A 15,215-nucleotide genomic window follows, 5' to 3' on the forward strand; every position below is an offset into this window, starting at 1 on the left:
ATACATCCCATACAATGCCTCACTGTTAATGTAGGACGACATAGCAATCCAGTGTTACTTTGTCTCTCTCTCTCTCCCTCATTGTCTATATCCCTGTCTCTCTTCCTGTCTCCCTCTCTCTCCCTCATTGTCTATATCCCTGTCTCTCTTCCTGTCTCTCTCTCTCTCCCTCATTGTCTATATCCCTGTCTCTCTTCCTGTCTCCCTCTCTCTCCCTCATTGTCTATATCCCTGTCTCTCTTCCTGTCTCCCTCTCTCTCCCTCATTGTCTATATCCCTGTCTCTCTTCCTGTCTCTCTCTTCTCTCCCTCATTGTCTATATCCCTGTCTCTCTTCCTGTCTCCCTCTTCTCTCCCTCATTGTCTATATCCCTGTCTCTCTTCCTGTCTCCCTCTTCTCTCCCTCCAAACATTATTTCTACAAGAGACCCAGAAGCTCCCAAATGTTGTGCTCCAGATTTTATGCATCTCAGTTCAAATCATCCTTCTATTAATTTAGTGACGCAATCTTTTATTTATAGGCCACGTAGTTCTGTTGGTAGATTGTGGCACTGTTTAAGTAGAAGCCATGTTGCTTTTATGGAAAACTGTATCAAGAAAAATCATTCTTATCTTCAAGGACAGATCTTTTCAAATCTAGAACTGTTCTACTCATAGCACAGAGCATTTGACATTTTCTATTTGAGTTGCATTAAAACAGTGATCACCAACCGGTCGATCTCGATCAGTCTATCTTCAAGGCATTCCTAGTTGATCACTAAAAATGTCTGTAGAAAAGCCGATGATGAAGCCCTTCACGTCCTATTTTGTCTTGCGCTGCTGGCTGTAGGTATTTGGTATTTTATTAGGATCCCCATTAGCTGTTGCAAAAGCAGCAGCTACTCTTCCTGGGGTCCACACAAAACATGACATAACATTAATAGACAAGAGCAGCTCGCGGACCGGACTACATCACTTGATTCAGAAACCCTGCATGCTGGGTAGGCAAAGTGTTCCCATTTTGAACCGTTTCATTTGTCTGGAGGGACAAACTCCACTTACCCGGCGTACCAGAAGAGCTAAATCAAGTGCGCCTACTGCGCTGGTCAATCGGATAGCTCAAATCACCAATCACTTTTGTCCATTTTGGAATATTTAGGCCTATATTTATCAGAGGTTAAAACATATCCAATGTTATTTATTTTCCAAGCAGCACTTCTAAGTACTAAAGAAAGACCTTTTAACTTATGTGCTTTTTGCAATGTACCAAAGTAACAGTCAAAAGGTCAAATACTGCTTCCATGACCCTACTGCAAAATGTTATACTAGCTTATGTGAGACATCATAACTTTTAAAACCATCACTGTCAAAGAATACAGCAAAGAGCTGTTTATACGTTTTTATTCAGCACTGTCGACAATGTTTTTATTCAACACTTTTACAAAACATTAAATGTGCTTCTCCCTACCATTCACACTACAACCAACACTGCAGCATTCTGCAATGAATAAGTAGTCAAGTGTATCAATAGGCCTGCATTTTTATTATTAGCAGCTATTCGTGTAATATTTCACTTTGTCTGGTCATAAGAACAACATGAATTTGTGCATTTCTATTTATTTAACCTTTATTTAACTAGGCATGTTAGTTAAATTAAGAACCAATTCTTATTTCCAATTTCGGCCTACCCCAGCCAAACCTTCCACTAACCCGGAAGAAGCTGGGCCAATTGTGCGCCGCCCTATGGTTGTGATACATCCCGGGATCGAACCCGGGTCTGTAGTGATGCCTCTAGCACTGTGATGCAGTGCCATAGACGGTTGCGACACTCAGGATCCCTTGAGTGCATGAGGCAGAAATAATGTTGTTTGACTCGAGTTTCGCCATTAGGTGGAAGACGGTTTCCCTTCTCTCTGATCGGTCTCATCGGAGGAAAGGAGAGAGCAGGGACTATAACAGGCTGACCCTCTATTGCTCTATCCCTCCCCTCACTGAAACTGACCCTCAGATGCAGGTACAATCAGTCCAGTAAAATAAAAAAGCAAATTATTTGTCAATTATTTCAATTTATGCTCAGCTGTGCCTTGCAAGTGATACAACACCTGATCTATTTTCTTAACAAAGCTTGAATTTTGAAATATAATATGGTCTGCGAAGAACAAAATTGGCAGGCCAAGCATTTAGACAATATGCTGTGATAATGTATACAGCCTACTGCACAAACCACAATCTTACAGAGTTGTGTTTATTAGGTTAATGTTGCATAGGCTTAAAACAAAATCATGCTTTTTGACTCCGAAAGTGATCTTGACTCAGAAAAGGTTGGTGACCACTGTATTACAAAAGTACACCGCCAGTGTGCCAAACAAAGACAAAAGTACATTGTGCTAGATTCTACTCTCCCTGTCCAGCTGTAGAATGTGAATTTCATCTGCTAATGTGCCTAACAGAGACAGTAAAAGCACACACCATTGACCATCCCTGTCTCCCACCACATGTACCTTCTTTGTTAAATTTTTTTTAGTTTAGTTTAAATATGGAGCGATCAATATTTTTCATTAGCAGCAGCACTGAGATTGGATGATTGTGCGTGGGTCACAGATGGGCACTGTAACCAGAGGAGTTCCAGGGAATAAGAGCAGCTGCTCCACAGTTAACACAGAATAGATCACATAGCCCCAGGCCATTTTTACCTTGTACTAATGCAAAATTATAGGGGTGTAAGCCCCACCCACCCACCCACACACACACGCACCCACCCACACACACCAGAAAGTGCTTCTGCAAAGTGCATAATAATTTAATTAAAACAACAGCTGCCCAAGGTTATAATATTACCAAGTAGCAAATGTACAGGCTGGGGGAAAAGTGGGAATCCTCTCCTCTAATACTCAATCACAATGAATTTATGGCACGCAGGGACTGCCACATTAGTCTTAAAAGCAACGGTCTGATATTTAAAGCAGTAAATTTACTTTGAACTTGTATATATTTTCACCTAGTAACGGTGCTGGATGTTGCGTGCATGGCTCTTTCCTGGGGTGGAGGATAAATTAGAGACGCTGTCTGAAGTCCGTATAAGGCTACAGAAGGAGAAACAACCTTATTGAAACAACCTTTATTTATTTCCAGGCCTGCCCCGCAGCCATATGAAATCCAATGAGACGATGACGCACCTCTAATCCGGCCCAATGGGCATTAATAAAGTGGAAGTAAACAAACTTTTCCGGGGCGTAAGTCTTCACAGAGGAAATTTCTAGTTTTATTAGACGTATACACATGGTATACACTGTCCAACCGAAAGGCACCTCTTGCAGGTTCCTTCTCGATAATGCAACAACAATAACAAATAATAAAAATAACAATACGAACATAAAGGAGAAAATAATAAACATTTAGCATTAGTATAGTACAAGTCACAATTTATAGTAAAATTTTTACCCATGTTTGGGGGAAGGAGGGATTGGGGGACAAGTGTTTTAAATTAGGCAGTATTAGCAATAGTAAATGCGTGTGTAGCATAAATGTACAAATGCACTTTATTAGGTACCCCACCCCGTTCATGAAAATGGTTTGCTCCTACAGATATTAAATCATTTAGCTGTGGCTTACTTTATAAAGCAGACAGACAGCAATCGAGGCATTCAGTTACTGTTCGATTTAATGTTAGAATAGGAAAAACGAGTGACCTAAGCCAGGCTCGCCGGTTCCAGTATCTCAGAAATGGCCGGCCTCCTGGGCTTTTCACGCACGACAGGGTCTAGGGTTTACAGAGAATGGTGCGACAAACAAAAAACATCCAGTCAGCGGCAGTCCTGTGGGAGAAAACAACTCGTCGAGGGAGAATGGCAAGAATGGTGCAAAATAACAGCCAGGCAACAAACAGGCAAATAATATCTTAGTACAACAGTGGTGTGCTGAATGGCATCTCGGAACGCACAACTCGTCGGTCCTTGTCATGGTTGCAGCAGTTTTCTACAGCCTGCTGTGTGAACATGTTGAAGATACAGTATCATTAGGGCTGTGACAATTATGGCATTTTGTTAACAATTAATTGTCATGCAAATGTCTGTGGTTATTTTCATAATTGTCATTTTTGTAAAAACATTGTTGGGGCTTGTAATGTATCATAATGCATATTTGAAAACTAGCTATGGCACACCTAATAAATACAACACAGCTTTGGTGAGACCAGTGTCTCAAAAACGGTTTTGAAAATGAAGCTTTTCCTCTCAACCGTGTCATTCTGCTCATAAAATTATTAACTTTAACCACTTCATGTAAAAATGAAAAACTGCTATTGGGTAAACGATATCTATCTAGTGGTTCTAAGGCACTGTATTGCAGTGCTAGAGGTGTTGCTACAGATCCGGGTACAATACCGGGCTGTGTCGCAGCTGGCCGCGACAGGGAGACCCATGAGGTGGGGCACAATTGGCCCACCGTTGTCCGGGTTAGGGGAGGGTTTGGCCGGCCGGGATTTCCTTGTCCCATCGTGCTCTAGCGACTCCTTGTGGCAGGCCGGGCGCCAACTGGACGGTGTTTCCTCCGACACATTGGTGCGACTGGCTACCAGGTTAAGCGAGCAGTGTGTCAAGAAGCAGTGCGGCTATGCAGGGTCGTGCTTCGGAGAACGCATGGCTCTTGACCTTCGCCTCTCCCGAGTCCGTACGGGAGTTGCAGCGTTGTAACTACCAATTGAATATTACGAAATTGGGGAGAAAATGGGGTAAAAAGTACACAAAAAAGACGATTATGACGAGTATTGTTTTAAGTTCACGGTTCTTGTCCATTATTGTCAGTTATATGAATATACGATAATTATGCCAGCCCTAGATATCGTGTTATCAACATGTCAGTCATCATTGTATGGTTGTGATTGGGTTGTCTCTATATCTGCATTGAGTGAACTATCATCTGTCAACACCATTTCCACTACATTGATCCTGTGGGTCAGTAGTGCTTTGCTTGAGACTGGAGACTGTTTTGCCACATTTGCTATCAAATGCCTTTATTGTATTGGATACACTACTGGATAGTACATGGATAAGTTTTTGAAGCTGGTTTACTGTAGATGTGATGCGAATTCTAAGGCCCTCTTATTCCAAACAGGTGTATCTGACACTGACACCCCCAGGGGACAGAGGAAATTGCATAAAATACATACAGATAAAAGTAAAAGTGAGAGAGTTGAGATATTGAAAGTCAATAATGTAACTCAGTGCCAGACAAATACAATTGGTTATGGGACTATATGCTTACGTTTCAACCCCTGAAAGATCTACTGAAATGTATAGTATAGCCTATTACATGTATTGTGATCGTAGGCCAACATTTGAATCTAGTCTCTCACTTGTAAACATTGAGAGACAATCCAAATAAACATGTTTGTTCTAGAGCACGGACAAAATGGAGAACATGGTATTATTGTGGCTATTCGGCGATATGTACATATGCTATCAATAAGAAGGAAAGACGTGTGTGTGTGTGTGTATGTAATCAGGTGTATGTAATGTGGTGAATAGTCTGTTAGAGTAGTTCAATCTGAGTATGGAGGCGCCATCGGTTCATCCATAAACTCCAGAGAATGGGAAGAATGGCAGGGGACGGGGATCATTAAAATATCTCTGTAGTGAATGAACCGCAAGTCTCTTTTCAGAGGCAGTGTGCTGCTGTAAATTAATGTTGGCATTTGCTGACAATGGAAAAATCGTCTCCTAATGTCGGCTAGATGGGGCTGACCTGGGACAAGAGGTTTGCAATTGGGATTCAGCAGTGCCAGCAGTGACAACACACACGCTGCTCATCGCCAAATAACACATAATTGTCTCTCTCTTCCCTATTACTCCCGGTTGTCAATTAAATTTGTCGAAGTTTGTCGCTGAAACATGCAAAAATGGTGGCGTACCCTTCCTTCCAACGTCGCTTATTGAAATATATGTGGATTGGTGTGAAAACAGTACGTGCTCTACCCCCTCCGATCCGTCTCATATTTCAGCAGAGACGTACTTGGGGTCGAGACGCCACACAGCTAATACCTCCATCTGTTAAAATACAGTTCCTGGAGTTTTTTTGTTTTCTCCCTCCAGACTTCTGTTGCTCTAATACCCGTATATAAAAAGCAGATGGGCTTAATTAGAAACAAACGTGCAAAATTTAGGGAGGTATAGGAGCCGTAATCCAACGGTCTGAGAGAACCTAATCCTGAGACAAAGAATGCCTTTTATCAGCCATGCATAAGTATGGGGGGATTCTGTTTGTTTATGTTTGCTGTCCGTCTGTTGAGGACGAAGTGGAGGCCCCTCTTCTGTTTTGTGGGCTCCCTGGCTCCATTTACCCCAAGCAGGATGGCCTTTGTTTCCATGCAGCAAGATCCACATGGAGCATATGTGAGGTATGCTGTTAATCGCCACAACTGGAGGGCACAGAGCTTTCAATCTCTCTCTTTTCCTCACTCTGTTTCGGGGGGATTCTATATTAATATACTTCTACCAAGAAAAAAAGAATCACAAAATATCAGAAATAACATTTCTAAACCCAGAGGTGCAACATCGCGAGACTTCCAGGAATGCTTGTGAAACAGATCAAACAGACCATGTCGGGGTTTGGGGTTTGAGAAGTCAATGAGAGAAGTGAGAAATTCTTCCTTAGTTGTTATTTCTCTAAATCTTAAGGCTCAACCTTAGGTGTCTTAATTAGTTGAACATGTTATAGATCTAACCTCGTGAAAGTGACAAACTGACACGTTTTCATTTTCATCAAAAATAACTATGTCGAAGTGTCTGATTTAACGGCCTGCACATGCACAGTTCGGCGCGAGACGACTGTTCGCCCCGATGACGTGTTTCTACGCATGAGATTAGCTAGCCAACATCACTGTGACATTGCCATGACAAGTCTAATCAGGGATTTCAATTGGAGGAGCAGTTTTAGCCTATCTTCATACTGTACTGTCTTTGTAGCAAAGACACAAAGTATAAAATACATTAATGGGAAGAGTTTGAAGGAGAAATAGTAGGCTTATGGCTAGTGTGACTAGGAGAAAGAGTAGTTTTATGGCTCGTGTGACTAGGAGAAAGAGTAGTTTTATGGCTCGTGTGACTAGGAGAAAGAGTAGTTTTATGGCTCGTGTGACTAGGAGAAAGAGTAGTTTTATGGCTCGTGTGACTAGGAGAAAGAGTAGTTTTATGGCTCGTGTGACTAGGAGAAAGAGTAGTTTTATGGCTCGTGTGACTAGGAGAAAGAGTAGTTTTATGGCTCGTGTGACTAGGAGAAAGAGTAGTTTTATGGCTCGTGTGACTAGGAGAAATAGTAGGCTTATGGCTAGTGTGACTAGGAGAAAGAGTAGTTTTATGGCTTGTGTGACTAGGAGAAAGAGTAGTTTTATGGCTCGTGTGACTAGGAGAAAGAGTAGTTTTATGGCTCGTGTGACGAGGAGAAAGAGTAGTTTTATGGCTCGTGTGACTAGGAGAAAGAGTAGTTTTATGGCTCGTGTGACTAGGAGAAAGAGTAGTTTTATGGCTCGTGTGACTAGGAGAAAGAGTAGTTTTATGGCTTGTGTGACTAGGAGAAAGAGTAGTTTTATGGCTCGTGTGACTAGGAGAAAGAGTAGTTTTATGGCTCGTGTGACGAGGAGAAAGAGTAGTTTTATGGCTCGTGTGACTAGGAGAAAGAGTAGTTTTATGGCTCGTGTGACTAGGAGAAATAGTAGGCTTATGGCTCGTGTGACTAGGAGAAAGAGTAGTTTTATGGCTTGTGTGACTAGGAGAAAGAGTAGTTTTATGGCTCGTGTGACTAGGAGAAAGAGTAGTTTTATGGCTCGTGTGACGAGGAGAAAGAGTAGTTTTATGGCTCGTGTGACTAGGAGAAAGAGTAGTTTTATGGCTCGTGTGACTAGGAGAAAGAGTAGTTTTATGGCTCGTGTGACTAGGAGAAAGAGTAGTTTTATGGCTCGTGTGACTAGGAGAAATAGTAGGCTTATGGCTCGTGTGACTAGGAGAAAGAGTAGTTTTATGGCTTGTGTGACTAGGAGAAAGAGTAGTTTTATGGCTCGTGTGACTAGGAGAAAGAGTAGTTTTATGGCTCGTGTGACGAGGAGAAAGAGTAGTTTTATGGCTCGTGTGACGAGGAGAAAGAGTAGTTTTATGGCTTGTGCGACTAGGAGAAAGAGTAGTTTTATGGCTTGTGCGACTAGGAGAAAGAGTAGTTTTATGGCTCGTGTGACTAGGAGAAAGAGTAGTTTTATGGCTCGTGTGACTAGGAGAAAGAGTAGTTTTATGGCTCGTGTGACGAGGAGAAAGAGTAGTTTTATGGCTTGTGCGACTAGGAGAAAGAGTAGTTTTATGGCTTGTGCGACTAGGAGAAAGAGTAGTTTTATGGCTCGTGTGACTAGGAGAAAGAGTAGTTTTATGGCTTGTGCGACTAGGAGAAAGAGTAGTTTTATGGCTCGTGTGACTAGGAGAAAGAGTAGTTTTATGGCTCGTGTGACTAGGAGAAAGAGTAGTTTTATGGCTCGTGTGACTAGGAGAAAGAGTAGTTTTATGGCTCGTGTGACTAGGAGAAAGAGTAGTTTTATGGCTCGTGTGACTAGGAGAAAGAGTAGTTTTATGGCTCGTGTGACTAGGAGAAAGAGTAGTTTTATGGCTCGTGTGACTAGGAGAAAGAGTAGTTTTATGGCTCGTGTGACTAGGAGAAAGAGTAGTTTTATGGCTCGTGTGACTAGGAGAAAGAGTAGTTGTATGGCTCGTGTGACTAGGACAAAGAGTAGTTTTATGGCTCGTGTGACTAGGAGAAAGAGTAGTTTTATGGCTCGTGTGACTAGGAGAAAGAGTAGTTTTATGGCTCGTGTGACTAGGAGAAAGAGTAGTTTTATGGCTCGTGTGACTAGGAGAAAGAGTAGTTTTATGGCTCGTGTGACTAGGAGAAAGAGTAGTTTTATGGCTCGTGTGACTAGGAGAAAGAGTAGTTTTATGGCTAGTGTGACTAGGAGAAAGAGTAGTTTTATGGCTCGTGTGACTAGGAGAAAGAGTAGTTTTATGGCTCGTGTGACTAGGAGAAAGAGTAGTTTTATGGCTCGTGTGACTAGGAGAAAGAGTAGTTTTATGGCTCGTGTGACTAGGAGAAAGAGTAGTTTTATGGCTAGTGTGACTAGGAGAAAGAGTAGTTTTATGGCTAGTGTGACTAGGAGAAAGAGTAGTTTTATGGCTCGTGTGACTAGGAGAAAGAGTAGTTTTATGGCTCGTGTGACTAGGAGAAAGAGTAGTTTTATGGCTCGTGTGACTAGGAGAAAGAGTAGTTTTATGGCTAGTGTGACTAGGAGAAAGAGTAGTTTTATGGCTCGTGTGACTAGGAGAAAGAGTAGTTTTATGGCTCGTGTGACTAGGAGAAAGAGTAGTTTTATGGCTCGTGTGACTAGGAGAAAGAGTAGTTTTATGGCTCGTGTGACTAGGAGAAAGAGTAGTTTTATGGCTCGTGTGACTAGGAGAAAGAGTAGTTTTATGGCTCGTGTGACTAGGAGAAAGAGTAGTTTTATGGCTCGTGTGACTAGGAGAAAGAGTAGTTTTATGGCTCGTGTGACTAGGAGAAAGAGTAGTTTTATGGCTCGTGTGACTAGGAGAAAGAGTAGTTTTATGGCTCGTGTGACTAGGAGAAAGAGTAGTTTTATGGCTCGTGTGACTAGGAGAAAGAGTAGTTTTATGGCTCGTGTGACTAGGAGAAAGAGTAGTTTTATGGCTCGTGTGACTAGGAGAAAGAGTAGTTTTATGGCTAGTGTGACTAGGAGAAAGAGTAGTTTTATGGCTAGTGTGACTAGGAGAAAGAGTAGTTTTATGGCTCGTGTGACTAGGAGAAAGAGTAGTTTTATGGCTCGTGTGACTAGGAGAAAGAGTAGTTTTATGGCTCGTGTGACTAGGAGAAAGAGTAGTTTTATGGCTCGTGTGACTAGGAGAAAGAGTAGTTTTATGGCTAGTGTGACTAGGAGAAAGAGTAGTTTTATGGCTAGTGTGACTAGGAGAAAGAGTAGTTTTATGGCTCGTGTGACTAGGAGAAAGAGTAGTTTTATGGCTCGTGTGACTAGGAGAAAGAGTAGTTTTATGGCTCGTGTGACTAGGAGAAAGAGTAGTTTTATGGCTAGTGTGACTAGGAGAAAGAGTAGTTTTATGGCTCGTGTGACTAGGAGAAAGAGTAGTTTTATGGCTCGTGTGACTAGGAGAAAGAGTAGTTTTATGGCTCGTGTGACTAGGAGAAAGAGTAGTTTTATGGCTCGTGTGACTAGGAGAAAGAGTAGTTTTATGGCTAGTGTGACTAGGAGAAAGAGTAGTTTTATGGCTAGTGTGACTAGGAGAAAGAGTAGTTTTATGGCTCGTGTGACTAGGAGAAAGAGTAGTTTTATGGCTAGTGTGACTAGGAGAAAGAGTAGTTTTATGGCTCGTGTGACTAGGAGAAAGAGTAGTTTTATGGCTCGTGTGACTAGGAGAAAGAGTAGTTTTATGGCTAGTGTGACTAGGAGAAAGAGTAGTTTTATGGCTCGTGTGACTAGGAGAAAGAGTAGTTTTATGGCTCGTGTGACTAGGAGAAAGAGTAGTTTTATGGCTCGTGTGACTAGGAGAAAGAGTAGTTTTATGGCTCGTGTGACTAGGAGAAAGAGTAGTTTTATGGCTCGTGTGACTAGGAGAAAGAGTAGTTTTATGGCTCGTGTGACTAGGAGAAAGAGTAGTTTTATGGCTAGTGTGACTAGGAGAAAGAGTAGTTTTATGGCTCGTGTGACTAGGAGAAAGAGTAGTTTTATGGCTCGTGTGACTAGGAGAAAGAGTAGTTTTATGGCTCGTGTGACTAGGAGAAAGAGTAGTTTTATGGCTTGTGCGACTAGGAGAAAGAGTAGTTTTATGGCTCGTGTGACTAGGAGAAAGAGTAGTTTTATGGCTCGTGTGACTAGGAGAAAGAGTAGTTTTATGGCTAGTGTGACTAGGAGAAAGAGTAGTTTTATGGCTAGTGTGACTAGGAGAAAGAGTAGTTTTATGGCTCGTGTGACTAGGAGAAAGAGTAGTTTTATGGCTCGTGTGACTAGGAGAAAGAGTAGTTTTATGGCTAGTGTGACTAGGAGAAAGAGTAGTTTTATGGCTCGTGTGACTAGGAGAAAGAGTAGTTTTATGGCTCGTGTGACTAGGAGAAAGAGTAGTTTTATGGCTTGTGTGACTAGGAGAAAGAGTAGTTTTATGGCTCGTGTGACTAGGAGAAAGAGTAGTTTTATGGCTAGTGTGACTAGGAGAAAGAGTAGTTTTATGGCTCGTGTGACTAGGAGAAAGAGTAGTTTTATGGCTTGTGCGACTAGGAGAAAGAGTAGTTTTATGGCTCGTGTGACTAGGAGAAAGAGTAGTTTATGGCTTGTGCGACTAGGAGAAAGAGTAGTTTTATGGCTCGTGTGACTAGGAGAAAGAGTAGTTTTATGGCTCGTGCGACTAGGAGAAAGAGTAGTTTTATGGCTTGTGTGACTAGGAGAAAGAGTAGTTTTATGGCTCGTGTGACTAGGAGAAAGAGTAGTTTTATGGCTCGTGTGACGAGGAGAAAGAGTAGTTTTATGGCTCGTGTGACTAGGAGAAAGAGTAGTTTTATGGCTCGTGTGACTAGGAGAAAGAGTAGTTTTATGGCTAGTGTGACTAGGAGAAAGAGTAGTTTTATGGCTCGTGTGACTAGGAGAAAGAGTAGTTTTATGGCTCGTGTGACTAGGAGAAAGAGTAGTTTTATGGCTAGTGTGACTAGGAGAAAGAGTAGTTTTATGGCTCGTGTGACTAGGAGAAAGAGTAGTTTTATGGCTCGTGTGACTAGGAGAAAGAGTAGTTTTATGGCTCGTGTGACTAGGAGAAAGAGTAGTTTTATGGCTCGTGTGACTAGGAGAAAGAGTAGTTTTATGGCTCGTGTGACTAGGAGAAAGAGTAGTTTTATGGCTCGTGTGACTAGGAGAAAGAGTAGTTTTATGGCTAGTGTGACTAGGAGAAAGAGTAGTTTTATGGCTCGTGTGACTAGGAGAAAGAGTAGTTTTATGGCTCGTGTGACTAGGAGAAAGAGTAGTTTTATGGCTCGTGTGACTAGGAGAAAGAGTAGTTTTATGGCTTGTGCGACTAGGAGAAAGAGTAGTTTTATGGCTAGTGTGACTAGGAGAAAGAGTAGTTTTATGGCTCGTGTGACTAGGAGAAAGAGTAGTTTTATGGCTAGTGTGACTAGGAGAAAGAGTAGTTTTATGGCTAGTGTGACTAGGAGAAAGAGTAGTTTTATGGCTCGTGTGACTAGGAGAAAGAGTAGTTTTATGGCTCGTGTGACTAGGAGAAATAGTAGGCTTATGGCTAGTGTGACTAGGAGAAAGAGTAGTTTTATGGCTCGTGTGACTAGGAGAAAGAGTAGTTTTATGGCTCGTGTGACTAGGAGAAAGAGTAGTTTTATGGCTTGTGTGACTAGGAGAAAGAGTAGTTTTATGGCTCGTGTGACTAGGAGAAAGAGTAGTTTTATGGCTCGTGTGACTAGGAGAAAGAGTAGTTTTATGGCTCGTGTGACTAGGAGAAAGAGTAGTTTTATGGCTTGTGCGACTAGGAGAAAGAGTAGTTTTATGGCTCGTGTGACTAGGAGAAAGAGTAGTTTTATGGCTTGTGCGACTAGGAGAAAGAGTAGTTTTATGGCTCGTGTGACTAGGAGAAAGAGTAGTTTTATGGCTCGTGCGACTAGGAGAAAGAGTAGTTTTATGGCTTGTGTGACTAGGAGAAAGAGTAGTTTTATGGCTCGTGTGACTAGGAGAAAGAGTAGTTTTATGGCTCGTGTGACTAGGAGAAAGAGTAGTTTTATGGCTCGTGTGACTAGGAGAAAGAGTAGTTTTATGGCTCGTGTGACTAGGAGAAAGAGTAGTTTTATGGCTCGTGCAACACTGATGAAATTGACAACCATTAGGAAATTAGAAATGACGTGCAACCGTCACCTACATAATGATTCAAAGTTGATCAATCTTAGTGAAGCATGTGGTCAATGCTGACCACACATTTTTACTTGAGTGAGTACACTCTGGAAACCGGCTGAGATTTATTCTGTCTTACACAGTACGGATGGTTAATGCACTGCTGTATTAGACCATATATTTACCCTACGAATGAAGGTTATGAATGAGCTTCTATACTGAACAAAACTATAGCAACATGCAACAATTTCAATGATTTTACTGAGTTACAGTTCATAAATCCCTTAGGCCCTAATCTATGGATTTCACATGACTGGGCAAGGGCACAGCCATGGGTGGGCATAGGCCCACTCACTGGGGAGCCAGGCCAAGCCAATCAGAATCAGTTTTTTCCCACAAAAGGGCTTTATTACAAACAATAATACTCAGTTTTATCAGCTGTTCAGGTGTCTGGTATCAGATGATCCCACTGGTAAAGCAGCCAGATGTGGAGGTCCTGGGCTGGCGTGGTTACACGCGGTCTGCGGTTGTGAGGCTGGTTGTAGGTACTGCCAAATTCTCCAAAAATGGCATTGGAGGTAGAGAAATTAATATTCAATTCCCTGGCAACAGTTCCGGTGGATATTCCTACAGTCAGCATGCAAATCGCACACTCCCTAAAAACTCGAGACAGCTGTGGTACTGTGATGAGTGACAAAACTGCACATTTTAGAGTGGCCTTTTATTGTCCCCAGCACAAGGTGCACCTGTGTAATGATCATTCTGTTTAATCAGCTTCTTGACACACTAGTCAGGTGGATGAATTATCTTGGCAAAGGAGAAATACTCAGTAACAGGGTTGCAAACAAATGTGTGCAAACAATTGCGAGAAATAAGCTTTTTGTGCATATGGAACACACACACACACGCGCACACACACACACACACACACACACACACACACACACACACACACACACACACACACACACACACACACACACACACACACACACACACACACACACAAAGACACACACAAAGATACACACACACACACCGCCTATGCTCCATTGAGACCCTTCTTTTAAAGTCACATTAGATCTCTTCTTCTATACATGGTAGCCAAAATAATGGGGCAACTGGGCATTTTTATAGATGACAATAAGCACGATGGGATGTTAATTGCTTAACTAACTCAGGAACCACACCTGTGTGGAAGCACCTGATTTCAATATACTTTGTATCCCTCATTTACTCAAGTGTTTCATTTATCTATGCAGTTACCTGTCTTCACTGTTCTCCTCCACAATAATGCACCTCCGCTGGCCTTTCAGCTACTCTTAAGGTCTTGGTGAGTCGCAGGAAAACTTGTTGGTAAATTATCTAGATTTTTTTTTTTTTTACTGTTTGCCTGTTCGAGACAGAAGCAACCTTGCTTTTGCATGCTGAATGTAAAATACAGCACAGTCCAAATTAACTATCAGGAAAAGTTTGAAATGAGAGCGATCACAATGGTGTGATCACTTTGCTGGTGATGATGAATGCATACATTGTTGCCCTGACAGGATGCACAGGACAGGCAGAGATCAGTGTGGCCATTAGAAAAATAGAAATTACCTGCAAACCCCTTGAGCAATGAGCATTAAAGGCCATCATAAATCAACATACATCCTAGATCCTAGTCATAACTGTCAACACATCTGGACCAAAGGAAATTAGTTTTGAGTAGAGTGCTTATGTTTTATTTTTCTGCCATTGGCCAAGACATTGATGAGATGCAGGAAGGAAACTTTGAAACCTGAAATATGGCAGCTATGATAGTACGTTACACCACAAAAATTCCATAACTGTATTCAAGGCTGAGTGATTAGCATATATAACCTTTTTAACACTAACAGTTCTACTGTAGCTCTAAGACCTGTGTTGTATTCAAGTGTAGGCTATGCAGGATGTGATTCATGTGTCAGTGAAGCCACAAAAGCTGTATTTGTGGCATGTTTTAGGAAACTAGGCGTAAATTGCACATCACTTCTTCACAGGAGAGGAATTTGAAAGTAAACATATTTTTTTTAATCAAAATAATTTTGGGGGCATGTGCCTTAATAAAAACGTGTATGCCATCCTATAAATGCAAATACAATTGTTAAATTACGAGCCTAGTTGGTTTAGCCACGAAAAAAGACAGGAACCTTCCCGCTAAGCAAGATTGGCTGAGGTAATGGATATGCTGGACATGCCGAGAGTGAGTTTGGATTGGTCTGCCATGTAGCACACTTCTGTCTATAACATGAGCTGCTCAGTGTAGGTAATCCTAAAAT

The 15,215-nt window shown here is 41.8% G+C and overlaps 1 protein-coding gene across 12 annotated transcripts in view; it reads left to right on the forward strand.

The window, feature by feature from the left end:
* The window catches only part of LOC118391049 (neural cell adhesion molecule 1-like), a 320,476-nt gene that overhangs the window by 103,941 nt on the left and 201,320 nt on the right, over positions 1 to 15,215 (forward strand). The window lies entirely within an intron of this gene.

Source organism: Oncorhynchus keta, chromosome 12, assembly GCF_023373465.1.
Source record: "Oncorhynchus keta strain PuntledgeMale-10-30-2019 chromosome 12, Oket_V2, whole genome shotgun sequence".
Taxonomy (NCBI): Eukaryota; Metazoa; Chordata; class Actinopteri; order Salmoniformes; family Salmonidae; genus Oncorhynchus; species Oncorhynchus keta.